The following is an 18,727-nucleotide window of genomic DNA, read 5'->3' as shown; positions in this document are numbered from 1 at the left end:
ACTTTTTATACTTTTGGAGACTAAATTTTGTATTTTCATCTTTCAGGGACGCATTTGTGAGCAGGATGAGAAGACGAAAAGTCAAAAAAATATTATGATAAACATGTCCCTAGGTTGACAAACCATGTTGGCAATCATTTCAATGACAAATTTGTCCCTCCATCACGTAGGCTATTTTATTAATAGTGTTAGCCGTCAGATATATTTGTTACACTTTTTACACTTTTGGAAATTAAATTTTGTATTTTTATCTTTCAAGGACGTATTTATCAACAAATTACACGTTGAAAGACAAAAATGATTATTTGCTCCCTTTTTTTTTTTTTAACAATGTAACAAAACATGTAAGGTTTTCTCAACATAATCCAACTTTAGTTAAGATTTGGACTCTACTTTGAAAATAGTGAGGGTTTAAACTATTATCATCTATTATCATATCCCAACAATGTCATTTGTCATTTCATGTAATTTTTAGCTTAAATATTTTTCTGGTAATTTTAGCTTGTAATTTTTTTTTTCTGGTTCTCTTAATTTTAGTTGCTGGTGTTATTTTATTCCTTATAATATTGTTATTTTTTTATACAAGTCTTTCTTATAGTGAAAGTCTTTTTTTTTTTATTTGTCTTTATTATTTTAAGTAAAATCATGTCTAATTTCTAATTATTAAGTTAGTCATCACTTAAACAAGGAACCTTGAAGTAAAAGATTAAAATAAAACAAAAATTAATAAGGACCAGAAGAATTTTTTAGAGTAGTTAAAAAATCATATACGATAATATATATTAAAAAAAGTTATTTAACCCGTTAATTTATGATGCCGTTACATGTATTGCTCCTGCCACATTTTGATCATATAAATGATGGGACTTATCCCTTGCGCTCCTTGCTGCTTTAGTTAACAGAAGAAAGGCTAGTTATAATATATTTCTTATTACTTTGGATTTTTTCAGTTCAAAATCTGGCCCATTCAAGGGCTAAATTAAACTTAATTACCTATCTTCAACTTCATATTTTTCTCAGGTAATGGGAGAAAAATATCACGATCATCCCAAAGAATTTTTAACTCAGTGAATACTAGTAACATTTAATTCTCCTTGTTTAAAGGATGAAAGTATATCTTCAAGGTTGTGATGAATCAAGAAGATGAATTGGTTGTGGAAATAAAAATTAAGAATAAAATGGAGCTCTAGAAATAAAATAACAAAAAATAACTACCTAAGGCTATTAGCTAACCTCCTAACTAACCAACTAATATTAGACCATATACAACAATCTTCATCTTGGTCTAATGCTTAGTTAAAACCAATAATATTCAACATGCTTTGTTCTGTCGTATCTCGAATGAAGTGATATTTGATATCCACATGCTTTGTTCTGTCATGATACACTTGGTTCTTACTCAAACTCATTGCACTTTGACTGTCATAGTGAATTATAGTGGTTTTCAGCTCTTTCAATTGGAGTAGTTCTGAAATCAAGTCTCTTAATCACAATACTTCATTTACAGCTTTACTAGCCATTACTTATTCAACTTCAATAGTGGATAAGGCCACTACTGACTACAAATTAGCCCTCCAACTGACTAAGTTTCCAAACACCTTGAAAGCATATAGCCAGTAGTGGACTTTCTTGTATCAATGCTCCCAACAAAATCAGAATCCATATACCCTTTAGTATTAGGAACTTCACCTCAATTAGCATACTTAAGTCTAACATAAATGGTCTCAGATATGTACCTCAGAACCCATTTAGCAGCCTCCCAATGCCTCTTACCCAGATTTGTCATAAATATGCTTACCACACTCATAGAGTATGACAGATCTGACTTGCAACACACTATGGAGTACATGATGCTTCCAACAACACTAGCATATGGCACTTTCTGCATATAAGCTATATCTTCATCAGACTATGATTCTTGTTCCTTAGATAGCTTAAAGTGTTGTGCTAGGGGAGTGGTAATTGACTTTGCTCCTCTTAAATTAAATCTTTCCAAGACCCTTTTGAGGTAATCTACCCGAGATAAATACAACACTTTTTCCTTTCTTATTCCTGGTTATTTCTATATCAAGAATCTTCTTAGCATGTCCAAGATCTTTCATCTCAAACTCTAGATTCAAAAATCTCTTAACTCTAGCAATTTCAGTCATGCTTTTGCTGGCTAGTAGCATATCATCAACATAGAGCAACAAGTAAATTGGTTTCTCATTTTTGTGACATTTCCAGTACACACAATAGTCATAAGCACTCCCAGAGAATCCAATTTTAATGACATAATCCTCAAAACACCTATACCACATCCTAGGAGACTGTTTAAGGCCGTATAAGGACCGATTGAGTAAATATACCTTCTGTTCATAACCTTTTTTGACAAAACTAGTAGGTTGCTTCATATAAATGGTCTCATCCAGCTTCCTAGGCAAAAAGGTTGTTTTGACATCCATCTGCTCAAGCTCTATATCAAAATGAGCTACCATGTCAAGAAGAACTCTTATTGAACAATGCTTTACCATAAATGAAAAGATTTCTACAAAATCTACTCTTTCCTTTTGAGTAAACCCATGAGCTACTAGCCTAGATTTGAACCTTCCACTTTGAACTCCTTCAATACCTTCTTTCCTCTTGAATAGCCATTTGTATCCAACAAGTGACTTCCCTTTAGGATAATCCACAAGTGTCTAGATTTGATTCTTTTCTAGAGAAGCCATTTCTTTTTCCACAACTTTAATCCATTTTGAACTGTCCTTACTGCTTATGGCCTCATCATAGGACCGAGGTTCCTCCTGATTTTCAATCTTCCTTCCAACTATTAAATCATAGGAGATCATATTTGCATGATCATATCTTTCAGGAGGTTTGATTATCCTCTTTTTCCTGTCTCTAGCCAAACCATAATCCTTGTCCAGATGCAGGAACAAAATTGTCTCTTGCCACTACTGATTTCTAAGTGTTCACACTCTCATCAGATTTCACCTGAACCAGTGAACTCTAACCTCTAGTAGACTTGAATGACATAATTAAATTTTCCATTTGAAGTTCATTAAACACCACATCTCTGCTGATAATGCACTTCTTGTGTCTAGGTTCCAAACACCATAGCTTGTATCCCTTTACTCCTTATGGATAGCATATGAAGATACACTTCAAGGCCCTTGGTTCCAACTTATCCTACTTTAGATGAGCTAAGAAATACAACCAAATGTCTTCAGTTCACTGTAATCAGCTTTCATGCCACTCTAAGCTTCCTGTGGGGTTTTAAAGCTTATGGGAGTTGATGGGATTCTGTTTATGCAGTATACAACAGTGCTTACAACCTCTTCCAAGAAGGACTTTGGTAGACCAACATGATTCAACATACACCTAACTTTTTCAAGTATGGTTCTGTTGAACCTCTCCACCAAGTCATTTTTGTTGTGGTGTCCCTCTCACAGTTAAGTGCCTAGCAATACCATTCTATTCGCATAAGGTTTTGAACCTTTCATCACAAAATTCAAGTCCATTATTTGTCCTTAATTTCTTCAACTTTCTTCCTGTTTGAGTTTCAACTAAAATTTTCCATTCTTCAAACACCTTGAAAACTTCATTCTTGTATTTTAGAAAGTAAACCCAAACCTTTCTGAAGAAGTCATTTACTAAGGATAAAAAATACCTTGCCCCTCTATGTGACTCAGTTCTTGATGGTCCCCATAGATCTGCATGCATATAATCACGAGCTGCATTACTGGAATGAGTGCTGGTGGGAAATTTTTGCCTCTTTGCCTTGCCTAGCACACAATGCTCATAAAACTTCAGTGGCTTAATCCCACCTTTCCTACAAACACCTTGTTTTGCTAACTTTTCCAGCCCTTTCCGAGTGATATGTACTAATCTGTGGTGCCATAACTTTGTGTTATCATTAGTTACAACATTTGCAGAATCAACAACAATTGTCTGTCCAACCAAGGAATACAATCCATTCTTCCTTATTCCTCTCATGATTATATTTCCCCCTTATAGATTTCAAGGCTACCACGATCACACTTGTAGCCATAACCCTTCTTGTCCAATGTGCCTAAGGAGATCATATTTCTCTTCAATTCTGGAATATGTCTCACATCTTCCAGCTCCCTCTTTATTTCATTGTACATCTCCCTCTTTATTTCATTGTGCATTCTAGTTCTTAATGAACCAATCCCAATAACCTTACAAGACCTATTATTTCCTAGTAGTACAGTACCACCATCTATTTGCTTGTAATTTTCAAACCAACCTTTATTGGGGTACATGTGGAATGGACACCCTAAATCCAAGATCCATTCCTTCTGAGAATCCTCTTCTGATACAACAAGAGCCTCTACATTGTCATATCCTTCTTGAGCCACAACCACATCTATGTTGGGCTTGTTCCACTCATTGAACCTTGACTTGCTTGGGCAGTCTTTCTTGAAGTGCCCCTTTTTGTCACAGAGGAAACATTTCTTCTTCTTATTTTTAGGCTTTGGTTTCTTATTCTTGAAAACCTTCTTCTGATTATTGTTACTTGCAATGAGCCTTTTAGCAATCTCTTTCTTCTTGGAGTCATTCTTCCGTTGATTTTCTTTTGAGTTCAACACAGTCGTGACCTCATCCACTGATAGAGTAGCCTTCATATACAACATTGTATAAACAAAATGCTCAAATAGCTTGGGAAAGGAACTCAACATAATGATGGTTTGATCTTTATCATCTATACATCAATGCTCTTAAGCTCCAATATGATCTTATTGAAATCATCTAGATGTTTCTTGAGATACAACCTATTTGCCAGGGACTTCTTCAAGTACAAATCTTCTAGCTTATCCCAAACCGCCTTGGCATACTTTTCTTCAGCCTCTTCCTGAAGCACTTCATCTCCAAGACTGAGCAAGATTGCACTGTGAGTCTTCTTTGTCACATCTGCGAGTCTCCTCTCTTCTATCTTTGCGATTACTTTCTCTGAAAATGTTGCATCCAAGCCTTGATGAACGAGCGATGCATTCATCTTCACTTGCCATGGACTGAAATCATTTATTCCACCAACATATTTTTAGATCTCCATTCTTGCGAGAGCCATGGTTTTCTTCCTTCTTTCTCTTAGGATCTCAACTCAGTCATTGATACCACTTGCTATAAATCAAGAAGATGAATTGGCTGTGGAAACAAAAATTGGGAACAAAATGGAGCTCTAGAAACTGAAAGAATTGGTGTTATTTTATTAACAAAAAAAAAATAGAACTTATATATAGAAAATAACTACTTAAGGCTACCAGCTAACCCCCTAACTATCCAATTAATATTAGACAACATACAACAATGGTCAACAATTTGAAACATATCACCTTGAGAAAATCTCTCTCGTATATCCGACCATGTATCTAATGCTCTGAAGTTCAAAGCTATGATACCATATAACAAAAAGTAAACTGATAGCAAATGAGAGGAAACAAGAAGCTTGTGAGAATAGTCAAAAGGACAATTGTATTAACTGCCTTCTAAGTGACGACAATCCTTTTCTCTTGATACTTTTTCGAGCAAAATTGATAGCAAGAAGAGGAAAAACTTTTTGCAATGCCATGCTTTACCGTCAACTACTTTATAGAAACTTGAGTTATTGATACTCGTTGTACAAACCATATGACATGATGATCAAGAGCTCTTCAAAGAGCTCAACAAAACTACTAGTTCCAAAATTAGAATTGGAAATGAAGTGCATGTTGAAATAAAAGGCAAAAGAATACTTGTAGTTATGAGTCATTTAGGTTTGAAATTAATTTATGGTCTTTTATATGTTCCTGGAATTTATCAAAATCTTTTAGTACTCAACTACAACTATTGTAGAAAGGCATAAAATTTGAGTGATTAAATATACAAACAACATAGAAGTGATTCAAAATTTAAATGAGAAAAATGCTTTTTTGTGCGGAATTGTATCACACAAAACAGTTGTATAAAAACAACTCTGTCTGGTTTATGTCAAAGTCCTAGGTTTAAGTTTTTTTTTCCTTAATTTAATGTTTATTCAATGATATTTAAACAAGTGAATTCACACTGCTTTGTGCAAAAAGTCCTTACTATATAGCATCCATGTTACAGTTCAGTAAAGTGGAAAGAAAGCAAAATGAGATGAAAGTTTTGAATTAAGATAAAGTGTAAAAATGTGAATCTCATCTCATTTTACTGTTTATTTCATCCCTTTTCTCCTCTCCTTCACTTCAAACAAACATACAAATGAAAGGTAAAAAATTTACTTTATATTTGATGAGTGAGGAACATATATACTACGTATGAGGATGACAAAAAAAGAATGATCCGAATTAAAAGAAGAGCTCAAAGATACATGTGTTTGGGGAATGCTGATGTTCATGAGGAAAATAAAGGTGTACCACATTCTAAAATAGGTAAAATATGTTTTTAATCCCTTAATTATTTAACGTTTTTGTTTTTAGTTGTTCAACTAAAATTTGATTGATCTTGGTCCTGAAGAATTTTTTCGTCCCTGCCATCAAGTTTTTATGATTTTATAAGGATATCATTGATGCAACTTTTCACTCTCTGGAGCGCTAGACGAGCTGGGGATTCTATGTCCATGATGACTTAGGCTCGTTTGTTGCGGCAAAGTCCCTTTGGTCTAGTCCGTGCATCTCAGTTTTGGAAGGATACTCGCTTGGACTGCTGCATGCCTTGCAATTGATCGCAGATTTGGACATGAGCCATGTTATATTGGAAAATGATGGCAAACTGGTGAATGACAGAAGCATCGGAAGTAGGTTCCAATATCATTGAATGTAGATATATACTCTCTAATCTCCCAGACTTTTCCATAAAAAAAAAAGATTTAGGATGCTATCAATTTGATTTTAAGGATAATGTTAGTATTTGAATTTTATATTACACTTTAGCTCTATACATAAATCGATGAATAAAAGTTTAATAGGCTGCTCTACATAACACATTTTTTTTCCTACAAAAGCACCAACACGAAGAATCAACTTCTGGACTCTTTTTCCCATCATCACTTGATTCTCACCCATAATTAATAACTGACCCTGTTTTTTGTTCATCCTCAATGAACAAGTTCGTGCCAACAGTTAGGTGACTAGTTGTGATATGGCTTGGGATTGAACTTTTCTTTCCCGAACACAAACACTAAAGCAACCGTTGGAAACTTCCCACGAGCTTCAAAAACCGGATACCCTCCGTTAACATAGTCGAACCATTCTGGAATCTTCCTTTTTGGCATTTCTATTCTCTTCATATCTTTACGGACCTGTGACACATCCCACAAACAAGAAACAAAATTATAATAATCCATTGTAAACTATGTTTATGTTTTACTATCATGATACTTTGTTATTTTCTTTTGTTGAGAATGAAATAAAATGAGAGGAAGGAATGGAAATGAAATTATGAATTCCTTAATGACTAACATATTAGTTTTATTTTATTTTTTTAATTAAAGAATATCTGATTATGTAAATACATATCAGTAAAAGAAGTGCTAGTAAACCTGAGACCATAAGATATTTGATGTCTCTGTGGCAAAGGAATTGCATCCGCTTGCTTCTACTTTCTGAACACTTGATGGAAGTTCTGGAATTTTCCGAAGCTTATAACAGTACCTCACATCAAGACTTGTCAACTTAGTACATTCTTTAATATGTGCTGGGAGAGACTTAAAATTGTTCGACGATACATTTAAATCTTTCAAGTTCGGAAAATTGTAAATAATTGCGTGAACATCTTTGTCTGATAGAAAAGCACTATTGAAAATTAATGTCTCTAGTTTTGGGCACATTGAATGGCTTCTTTCGAACCTTCTAAATGACTCTCGAAGTCTATAACATCCTCCAATTTTTAATGTGACAAATTTTGGCAATAGAAATAAGCTACTTGGTAAATGTTGGTGTTAGAACACTAAACTAGCTATTGCAGAAAAATAAAGGAAGTAAGGTAATTGGTGTAATGTTTCTCGTTTTATTTCTTCATTTCTGTGGTATTTATAGAGGAACGAAGTCATACATGGCTATGCCATTAACTGGCCAGCAGTGCTGCTAATAGCTACTACAATAACAGAATTGGTTGTAAAAGCAATGGGATATGCGTATAACTGAATTGGTGGTGGCCGGGAATTGGTAGTGGGAGACAAGGGAACATGTTGCAGTTTGGATAACCGTCTACATGAAGTCATGGTAGTGGGCTGGCCTCTTGGTGATCTTTCTGGGTCTATTAGTGGGCATGGGTATGTTGCTATCATCTCCTTGCACTAGGAGAACAAATTCTCCCACGTGGTATCCTCAGGAGCCAATCTTGTCCATTGCACCAAGACCAACTTAGTCAGGGTTGAAGTTGATGAATCCCACTTCCAGTCCAGCAGGGAAAGTGGCTTGATGACTGGGTGGTTGTTGGAATTGGCGGGAGGGAGAGCTGCTGGAGACGGCAAGGGACATGGTGAGGCTTCAGTAAAGAAACATGGAAAATTGGGTGAATTTTAGAGGATTTTGGTAACTTCAATCGGTAGGCAACTTGGCCGATGCGTTCTTCCACCCGAAATAGACCATAGTATCGTTTAGTCAGTTTGGAGAAAGTTAAAGCGATAGAGGTTTGTCAATACGGACAAAGCTTAACGTAAACCCAATCATCCACAGAAAATTGAACATCTTAGCAGTGGTTATCTACCGTAATTTTCATTGTGTTCTGTGCTTTCTGTAGTCGGCATTGAAGAGTTGAGTGGATTGTCGACTGTGTTGCTACAATATTGTCAGCTGCCTCCACAGGAGATGACCCTTGTAGGTATTGAGGAATAGAAGGCGGAGGCTTGTCGTAAGTGACCTCAAATTGGGAAAAGCCGGTGCCAGAGTGAACAAAGGTGTTGTACGACCATTCGACAAGTGGGAGGAATTTGGACCGTTGTGATGGTCGGTCATGAACAAAGGAACGAAGATATTGCTCCAGAACGCGGTTGAGGACTTTCGTTTGACCATCGAATTATGGGTGGTAGGAAGTGCTCATGCATAGCTTGGTGCCACTCAAATGGAAAAGTTCTCGCCAGAAAGCACTTATGAACATGGGGTCGTTGTTAGATACAAGGCTCTGTGAAAATCCATGGAGTTTGCAAACCATGTCCAAGAAAAACACGATGACCTTGTAGGCGGGGTAATGAGGTTAGAGAGCGCCTAGATGGGTTCCCTTAGAAAACCTATCAACAATGACTAGGATTGTAGTGAATCCGTGCAAGAGTGGAAGTCCAATAATAAAGTCCAGGGAAAGGTCCTCCCAGACCAAAGTACGTGCAGGCAAAGGTTGAAGCAGTCCGGCCGGCTTCCTGGTTTCATACTTCATTTGTTGACAAATGGGGCACTAGGACACATACCATCGAATGCACTTTCGCATTTGGAGCTGTCATACCCTAATTTCGTCTGGGGACTATCGTTCGTTGATCTTTCGATCCTTGCTAGTCGATTTACGGTGTTGAATGCCAATTACAGTACAAAGCAAGGAACCATTCGGTGTTATGATCAAGAAGACAAAAGATACCAAGAAAGGAGGACAATAGAGTCTTTTCCTTGTTTTTCCTAGGCCCCAGCTCGCCCAGGCCAGCATTTGGCTTGCCTGGGCCACCAAATAACTTCAAGGCTAAGGGACTAGCTCGCCTGGGCAAGCTGCAACCGCCCCAAGGTGGCCTTTTGCCTATAAATAGGCATCCTAGGGGTGTTTTAAAGGGTTTCAAGGTTCAAAAGTTGAGGGAATTGAGAGAAGAGAGAAACAAGAGGAAACGAGGCCGAGGCGCTACCAAATCGCGACCGTGATCATTCCTTACGTCGTTTTCTTGTTCTGTGTTCTTCGTGCGACCGTCGATTAATTTTATTTTTTGGGATTGAATGTGATCTATGTACCCTTAGGGGTCTCCCTTGTTATTATGTGCACATTCATCTTCTTCATCTATCATCGGTGATCTCATTTTTATTTGTAAAGTTCAATCTTAACTGATCACTAGTGTAGTAAAATTGTCTTTAAAAGATTGAAAGTTAATAAACAAAACCAAGATAAAACCAACTCATAACTAACTTCATTTCATCAAATATCACCTAAGATTGTTTCAAGGTCCAACGCCTTAACGATTCTCTCCGCTTTTCAAAATTTAAAACATCCCTTCAAAGTCCAGTGCCTTAAACGACTCTTTGCTCGCAATTAAAATGAATCTTTCAAAAGCATAAAACCAACTCAACACACAAAATTTCAGACTTAAAGAATTATGTAGGTCTGAATTCCTCATCGCACCTGAGGATATATAGGAGCAAGGACAACCCCCTTGTCAACCCCAAAGAAATAAAAAATATAAAAAGGGAAAAGTAAATAATTCTGAAGTCACGTTGCGCACACTCGATTAAAGGTTGTCGTCCCTTGTGACGGATGCGTGGGGTGCTAATACCTTCCCCATGCGTAAACAACTCCCGAACCCATATTTTCAAAATTCACAGGCCTTTTTTTGGTTTTTCTAACGTTTTTCCTCAAATAAACATTGGTGGCGATTTTGCTCGTTTTCTCCCTTGGAGACGAACGCGCTTTGGCTTATCTATTTTGCCTTCGTCATCTCGTTGTGAGGTAGGTTATGACAGGGGCCATAGAAAATTTTCTTAGAGGTGATGGAGGGTCTTGCCAATCCCTATGTGACCACCAAGGGGTGTTTTGTGAAATTCCTCCAACAGAATGAGAATGAAATGAGACCTGGTTAGTAACCAAACTTTGCCCTTATTGAAAATGAGTTCTTGATGGATTGTGAAACCATGATGGGCTTCTGGGGTTTGTTGGATTTGTTGTCGCAATTAAACATAATCAGGATTGGTAAAGAATGATTGGCAAAGTTGGTCCATGAATATGAAGTGTGGCATGCATAACGCAAATAACTGAATGGATTCTATGGCCGTAATTCTGGATAAAGCGTCGGCAACGATGTTAGAGGTGCCAGACTTGTATTTGATCGTATAATCATAGCCAAACAACTTAGATAAATATGTTTGCTATTTTGGAGTCTGAATCACTTGCGGCATGAGGTCCCTTAAACTCTTGTGATATGTGAAGATTACAAATGGGTATCCTAACAGGTATTGGCGCCATTTCCGAACGGCGGAGGTGATGACGTGAAGCTTGTGGATGTAAGTAGAAGCGCGCTGGAGACGAGGGCAAAACACCCTCCTGTAGTAGGCAAGGGGGTGGGAATTTTGGAAGAGGACAATGCCCATGGACGTGCCCGAAGCATTTGTTTCCAGTGTGAAGGGAATAGTAAAATCTGGAGTGGCAAGTACCAAAGCTTTTGTCATTAATTCCTTTAACTTGTCAAATACTTGTTGTGCCTCTGAGTGCCACGAGAGTTGATCCTTGCAAATGAGAGATGTTAAAGGTTCCACGATGGCGACATAGCCCTAGATTAATTTTTGGCAAAACCCTATCAGACCCAAGAATCCTTTTAAAGTAGGAGGAGAAGTAAGGGTAGGCCAATCCACCATGACCTGGATTTTAGCAGGGTACGACGTGACACCCTGGACAAATACCATGTGTCTGAGATACTACAGTTGGGTTTGGGTGAAAACACACTTAGATTGGCGCAGCAGGAACTGTCCATGTAATAGTGAGGAAATGATTGATTCCAGGTGCATGATGTGTGATGAGAGTGACGGACTATACACAAAGATATCTTCAAAGAAGACCACAGTGAATTGATGGAGAAATGGTGGTAAAACATCTTTCATTGTGGCTGGGAAGGTCGATGATGCATTGCACAGGATGAACAACATGACCTTGAATTCATAGTGGCCATGATGGGTGTGAAACGCCATTTTAGGTATATCTTCTTCCGCCATAGGAATTTGGTGAAATCCCTAACATAAATCGAGCTTGGAGAGCCAAGAAGCAGGACCCAAGTCATCAAGCAACTCGTCAATGGTGGGCACGAAAAACGATCTTTCATCGTTATTGCATTGAGAGCCCTGTAGTCGAGACAACACTGTCAACTCTCATCCTTCTTTTAGACTAATAGAACAGGAGATGAAAAGGGATTGTGGCTGGGTTGGATAAGGCTAGCGTCAAGCAAGGTGGCAAATTGCCTCTCAAGTTCTGATTTCTAGTAATGGGGGTACTTGTATGGCTTTACATTCACCGTGGGTGATGGAGTGAGTAGGAGGAAAGGAGTAAGGTTCCTGGAAGAGGTTGGAGAATTCGTCGAGGAGAGAGACGATGGCCAGGGGTGTAGGTTGAAGGGATGGAGGGGGTGAAGATGAATATTAGGCTTGGTCTGAGATTGGGGTCAAGTGAAACAAAGTAGAGATGCTTTGCGTTTGCGCAAATCGTTTGACTTGTTGGGCCGAGGTAGTTTCTAGAGATAGAGGAACATCAACATGAAGGGCAATGGGCTGGACCAAATGAGTGAAATTCATGGTCAAGGCAGAGTAGTCAGTAGTCATTGGGCCTAGTAGTTTCAACCATTGCACGCCCAAAACAATATCTGCACCACTGAGAGGAAAATGGTAAAGGTTGAGGGTGAAGGTGTACCCTTGGATGGAAATGGGCACCTGAAGGGAGGTGATGTCACAGGCTAGGGTACTATCGTTACCCACCATCACTTGAAGAGCCAGCGTTGATATTGATAGTAAATTATGGAACCGTGCAACGCATGATTGTATGAAATTATGCGTGCTACCACCGTCAATTAGAATAACGACTCAGTGATGAGCGATGGAGCCATAGAGGCGAAACGTCTCCAGAGCTGATGTCCCAGTGAGAGCATTAAGGCTGATCTGGGAAAAAGGGTGGGTTCAGAGTCTGTGGGAACCTCTTGGTGATGGGGTTCTGTCAATAGGGCTATTAGTGGGTCTACGTCCTCGTCCGCAATAGTGAGGTGGAGGTGGGGCTGGCAACGGTGGCTGAGGTTCCACTTCTTGTCGCAATGGTAACAGAGGCCTTTGTCTCTGTGTAGAGCTATTTCCTCTTATGACAGTTGTTTGAAGGGTAATTGGGGTGGTGACGAACCTTTCAGGGTGGGTGGCATCGATGGTGAAAACCTTGACTAGACTAGAGGCCGAAAACCACGACAACAGTCATTTATCTTGTCCTCATGGAGTTTAGCCAACGCAACCGCTTAAGGGAGCGATAGAGGCTGAAGAGCCTGGACCTCACGACAAAGTTCTAGGTTGAGGTCGGACACGAAGCAACTCAACAGGAATGGGGGAGCCAAGCTAACAATTTGATTGGCTAATCGTTCAAATTTGATGAGATATTTGTTGATTGCGCCTAATTGTTGGAGCTTAAACAAAGTCCTCTCAGGATTGCCATAGAAAGAGGGAGCAAAGCGGGGATTCTAACGCTTGAAGCATCGCCGAGCACGAGGTAAGAAAACTGTTCCGGGAAATCCACTGATACCAGCTTAATGTCAATCCCTCCATGTAGAATAAGGCCACTATAAGGCGCTCGTGGTCAAGAATAGCATGATAATCGAAGAATTGGGAGCTTTTAAAAATCCACCCCATGGGATCGTGTTTGTCAAATCATGGGACTTCCGGTTTCATGTGAGGGCGGGAGTGTGGTGGTTGGGGATTTCAGGGAAGTAGGTGTGGTGGTGACTGCTGCGAGACGCTCGAGGAGGGAGTCGATTTTGGAATTCATGGTAGTCTGGGCTTGGGATAAGGTAGTATGTTTCTAGGCTAAGTTGTTTTGGCTCAGGGTAAGATGGGTATGTTGCTATCAGTTGGAGTCTCAAACAACTTGTCATCTCAAGGTAGTTGAGCCTTGTAAGCCTCTCAATGGATTCTAGAAGCTTATTGATAGTTGTATCTAACATTTTAGTCTTTAAAGGCTTATCCATCCTTCCCTTGACCTCTGGGAAGTGTTTGAGTCTTAAGCAGCTACCAAAACAAAGGTATTCGAGAGATGACAAATAGATTGTCGGCACAAAACTTTGGAGTTGAGTGCAGTTTTTAGCACTTAGGACAACAAGGTTAGTGAGATGCCCAACTTATTTATGAATGCTAACCAGATTCTCGCATCCATTAAGTGCCAATTCTCTTAAATTCATGGCACTAGACACATAAGGAAATTTAGTAACCATACGACAATAGGATAAATTCATGTAAGTCAAACTTTTGCAAATGATGTATAAAGAAAATTAATTAAGAAGAATGCATCCAGAGTATGTGAATTGTTTTCAAACGAAAGTAATATTAATGATACTATCTTTGGTCCTATATATAAGAAATAAAAAGTAATATTTTTTTATCCTAATCATAAGAAACATAAGACTATTTTATTGCTAATTTTTTTATCCCTAATTATTTGAGGTTTACTAATGATAGATTCATTTTCCCATGAAAACGAGTGTATTTATTGAGTTGCCAACAAAACAAGATACACTTATTGGTTGAAAAGTTATATTTTAAAAAGTAACCACTCAGGATAAAATTAAAACTTATGACAAATTAACTAATCCAACTAATTTTATTGCTATTTGAAAAATAACCCTAACTACTTTTATTGGTCTTGATGAATTAGGTAATTGTTTTTTATATATAGGACCAAAGACAATATAAAATTTTTTATATAGTTGACTCAAATATAGTTATATTTTTGGTCCTAAAATTATTTGCAAATTTTAGTTTTTTGTCCCTAAATAATTTTTTAGCATTTTGGTCCTTAAAATTTTCCTTTGCTTCATGTTGTTAGGTAACAATATTAACAAATGATGTAAGAATTATGTTTACAACCTAATGACTTGTTACATCATTAAGGAATTTGATAGTATAGTCACATGTAGCAAAGGAAATTTTTTTGTTAGAGGGGATATACTTGGTGTAGTCACATATAGCAAAGGAATTTGATAGTATAGTCACATGTAGCAAAGAAAAATTATTTGATACAAGAGTGCCTCTAAAAATCCTCACACCAAGTATATCCCCTCTAGCTATGCCTTCTTGATAGTTGTCCTTATACCTTACATGATATTAGGTTGTGTTTGATAAACACTATAGTATCGGATAAAGAGAATAACACATTACAAATACTTGAGTAACAAGAATTTTTTTTATTATAATATAAGTTTTACTAAAATACCTTTTTAATATTAATTATCTTAATCAAATTTATAATATTATTATTTTATGTGAATTCAAAATACAGGATATAAGTTTGTAATATTACTAAAATTTATAATATTATTATATTTTTTATTATAATATAAGTTTTACAAGTAAGTTAGCTAGTAGATAATATTATAAATTCAAAATATACAACATGATAAGGTTGTTATAATTAGTAGATAATGTGAATTCAAAATATACATGAAATAATAATAAGGTTGTTATAGGTAGATAATTGACGAAAAATAATAAAAAAATGAGGATATGTGTATCTTTTAAATACTTTATAGTTGAAAAAAGAAGTTGTTGTACCATGATTTTCTAAATAATAAGAAGTTAAATTTTTGTCTCATTCTCATATGCATAATTTGCAATGTCTTATAATTTTCTTTTTAAATCAATTGTGGAACAAAAATATTTCTTATTCAGTACTATAAATTTTAACAAATCAAATGGACTCTAATAATAAATAATTCGTAATATTTAAATATTCATAAATATTTTTAAAACAATATATAAAAATTATAAAAGCATATCATGTAATGTAAGAATTAATTTGAAACTTTATCTACTCAAACCTAAAATAAACTAAATACTTTACTGCAAGAAAATTAAATATATTTTTTAATGATGATGATAGTAGCAATAATTGAATTATGGTTAAGAAAAGATTTGAACAATCATTACTTACAATATTTCAGTTTTAGCTAATTAAAAGAAAAAATTTACCATAATTTAACAAATTACTTTCAAATAGTATTGTTTCGTGCATGAAAAACTAGTATATGAACAATCATGCATGGACTTGAATCAACAACTACTAAATATTTCATAACTTAAAGAGCAAACAGAAAAAATAATATAGGGAGAGCATTTACCTACCCTTCTTCCAATTTCAAATGTTCTCCTTTCAAGTTGGCTATGTCAGTCAAGACTCATCTCTAGTGCTTCTTGACGTTCTCCGATTTTTGCCCAAACCTTGTTTCATGCACAACCATGGCCTCACCATAACTTTCATTATGATGCCGCACATCCAAGGGATCCACTTTGTAGAAGATGGGACAAACAAGTTGTGTTTTTTTACTTCTTAGACTCGTGTATAATGACAAGTTCATCAAGGCACCATGAAGAATGTGCAAAATTTCTAGAGAAAACACAACAATTGAAATCCTTGATTCTTTTATGGCTTTACGAAGCCTAAGACCAATTTCATCTCCAAACTCCAGTTCCCTATCATCTAGGAAGGTGATAATTTGTTGTTGCCGAAGTCGAAAATCACGAACGTGGTTGGATTTCTTGAGGCGTGATAGTCATTAACCTAAAAAGTTTATCCGCAGTGTTCCATGCAAACCTCCTAGGATACAACAGGAACGTCTTGACGAAACTAAGGTTACAAAACTAACAAAGATAAAACCAACCTAGGAATGAAGAGTTAGAGAGATTAATAGAAGCAAATAGGAGAAAAGCAAACAATTGACACACAAATCACTTTTGAATTCATGTTCAAATACTTGTTCCTTCCATTAGTTTTGGCCAACCTTCCTCTTTATCACCAATTATGAGCCTATAATTGTCATTGTCCCCCTCTTGATTCCACTTGTATTGGATTAATAAGAGATGTAACTAATTGCTTAATTGTAGGAGATTTGAATTTCAAATTCTTGAAAATAAATGTCATAACTTTCCTTGTCTGCCTCATGATTTCCATTGAATTAAATCTTTAAAAAAATATTTTGAAATAAACAGTAAAATTACAACAATTCCCCACATATTTCAAAAGAATAAATTACATTTAATAAATAAAAGAAAATTTCTGGGTTGACATGAGGTGTAATGCATTAGACCTAGTATAGCAAACTGTATGAACCAGACCTAGGCTGATAGGACTTAACACACAGTGTAATTGGTGTAGCAAGCTATATGAACCAAAAATACTTGGCATGTGATTATGGTCTATCAATCATAAGACACCCCCACAATCTTTTTTGTTACTGCTGCGTTGTACTAATAGGCCATGCATGTACCCAGTATTCATGAGTGCTTTAGAGATCTCGTCAAGATCTTACGCAAGCGGCCCACTTGACACTCACATGGGTGATTTCATCAAGTGCATGCTACAAATCATACACCACCTATAAGGGATATGAAAATCATTAAAACCTTTATAAGATGTAAAGCTTTCTCAAACACGTAAAGTTTATCCTCTCATTAATGCATCTCTAACTCTTTCTCACACCATAGGAAGGAACTAAAAGGAAATTGATAGAAATCAATTTGAGTGTTAGCAGAACTGACAAATGACTTGTTTTTACCCATATGAACCTTCTTCATGGGATCTCTAATCACAAAGGTTGGGTCACCATCACTTGTTTGTTTTCAAGTGGCTTAAGTCTCATTCCCTTGGATGTTTCTAATATCATATTCCTCCCTAGGGCTTTTGTCAAAGGATCTAATAAGTTTCCTTTTGACTTCACATAATCTATGGAAATTGTTCCATCTTTTAACAGTTGCTTAACCACATTATGTCTCTGTTGTATATGTCTATTTTTGCATTGAATGTTTTATTCTTAGACACAGCTATCGCTAATTAGGAATCACAATACATAGATATTGATGGGGTTAGTTTCATTCCCAAAGGAATGTTAGCTAAGAAGTTTTTCAACCACTCAGCCTCACTACTAGCCATTTCTAGAGCAACAAACTTTGACTCCATTGTTGATCTAGCAATAATAGTTTGTCTGGTTGATCTCCAAGCGACCGCACTCCCACCAAGAGTAAACACATAACCACTAGTGGATTTTGTCTCATCTGAATCAGAGACCCAATTAGCATCGTTATACCCTTCAAGTACTACCAAAAATCCACTGTATTCAATACCATAATCCATGGTACCTCTCAGATATCTCATGAGTCTAACAAGTGCATCCCAATGGTCCTGATTAGGACTATGGGTATATATACTCAATCTGCTTACTACATATGCAATATCAGGTTTAGAAAAGTTCATCAAATGCAGTAAGCTCCCAATGATTTGGGCATATTGAGTTTCAGCAATTGGTTCTCCTCTATTTTTTTTTAATTGAGAGTTTGCATCATAAGGGTACTTAGTGACTTAAAGTCATAATATTTATATTTCCTAAGAAGTTTCTCAACATAATGCTCTTGGGGTAATAATATACTATCTCCCTTCCTTATAATTTTAACTCCCAAAATAACCCTTGTTTTACCCATGTCTTTCATATCAAATTTATATGCTACGAAAGATTTATTTTTAAAAACTATATCATTGCATGTACCAAAAATAAGTATGTCATCCACATACAAGCATATAATAACATGATCATTGTAACACCCTAAAATATTACTAATTATAAATTGGTGTTTAATTGTATTTATTGTGTTATTTGACTATATGATTGACTTGAATGAGTTGAAGTATGCCTTGAATTAGTCATGTGTGAATTTCTTGATGTGGATGTTGAGTTATGTGGAGTTTTGTTGAGCTAAGATGAAATTATGAGATTTTAGATTTTTGCCTAAATCTAGTTCAATAAAATCGCGATCTCGGATTCGTTAACCGTTGGATCGACTTCAAATTTTGTCTAGAG

The sequence above is a fragment of the Glycine soja genome, chromosome 7, assembly GCF_004193775.1.
Source record: "Glycine soja cultivar W05 chromosome 7, ASM419377v2, whole genome shotgun sequence".
NCBI classification, from domain to species: Eukaryota; Viridiplantae; Streptophyta; class Magnoliopsida; order Fabales; family Fabaceae; genus Glycine; species Glycine soja.
The sequence above is the reverse complement of the archived record's forward strand: the minus strand, read 5'-3'. Positions refer to the sequence as shown.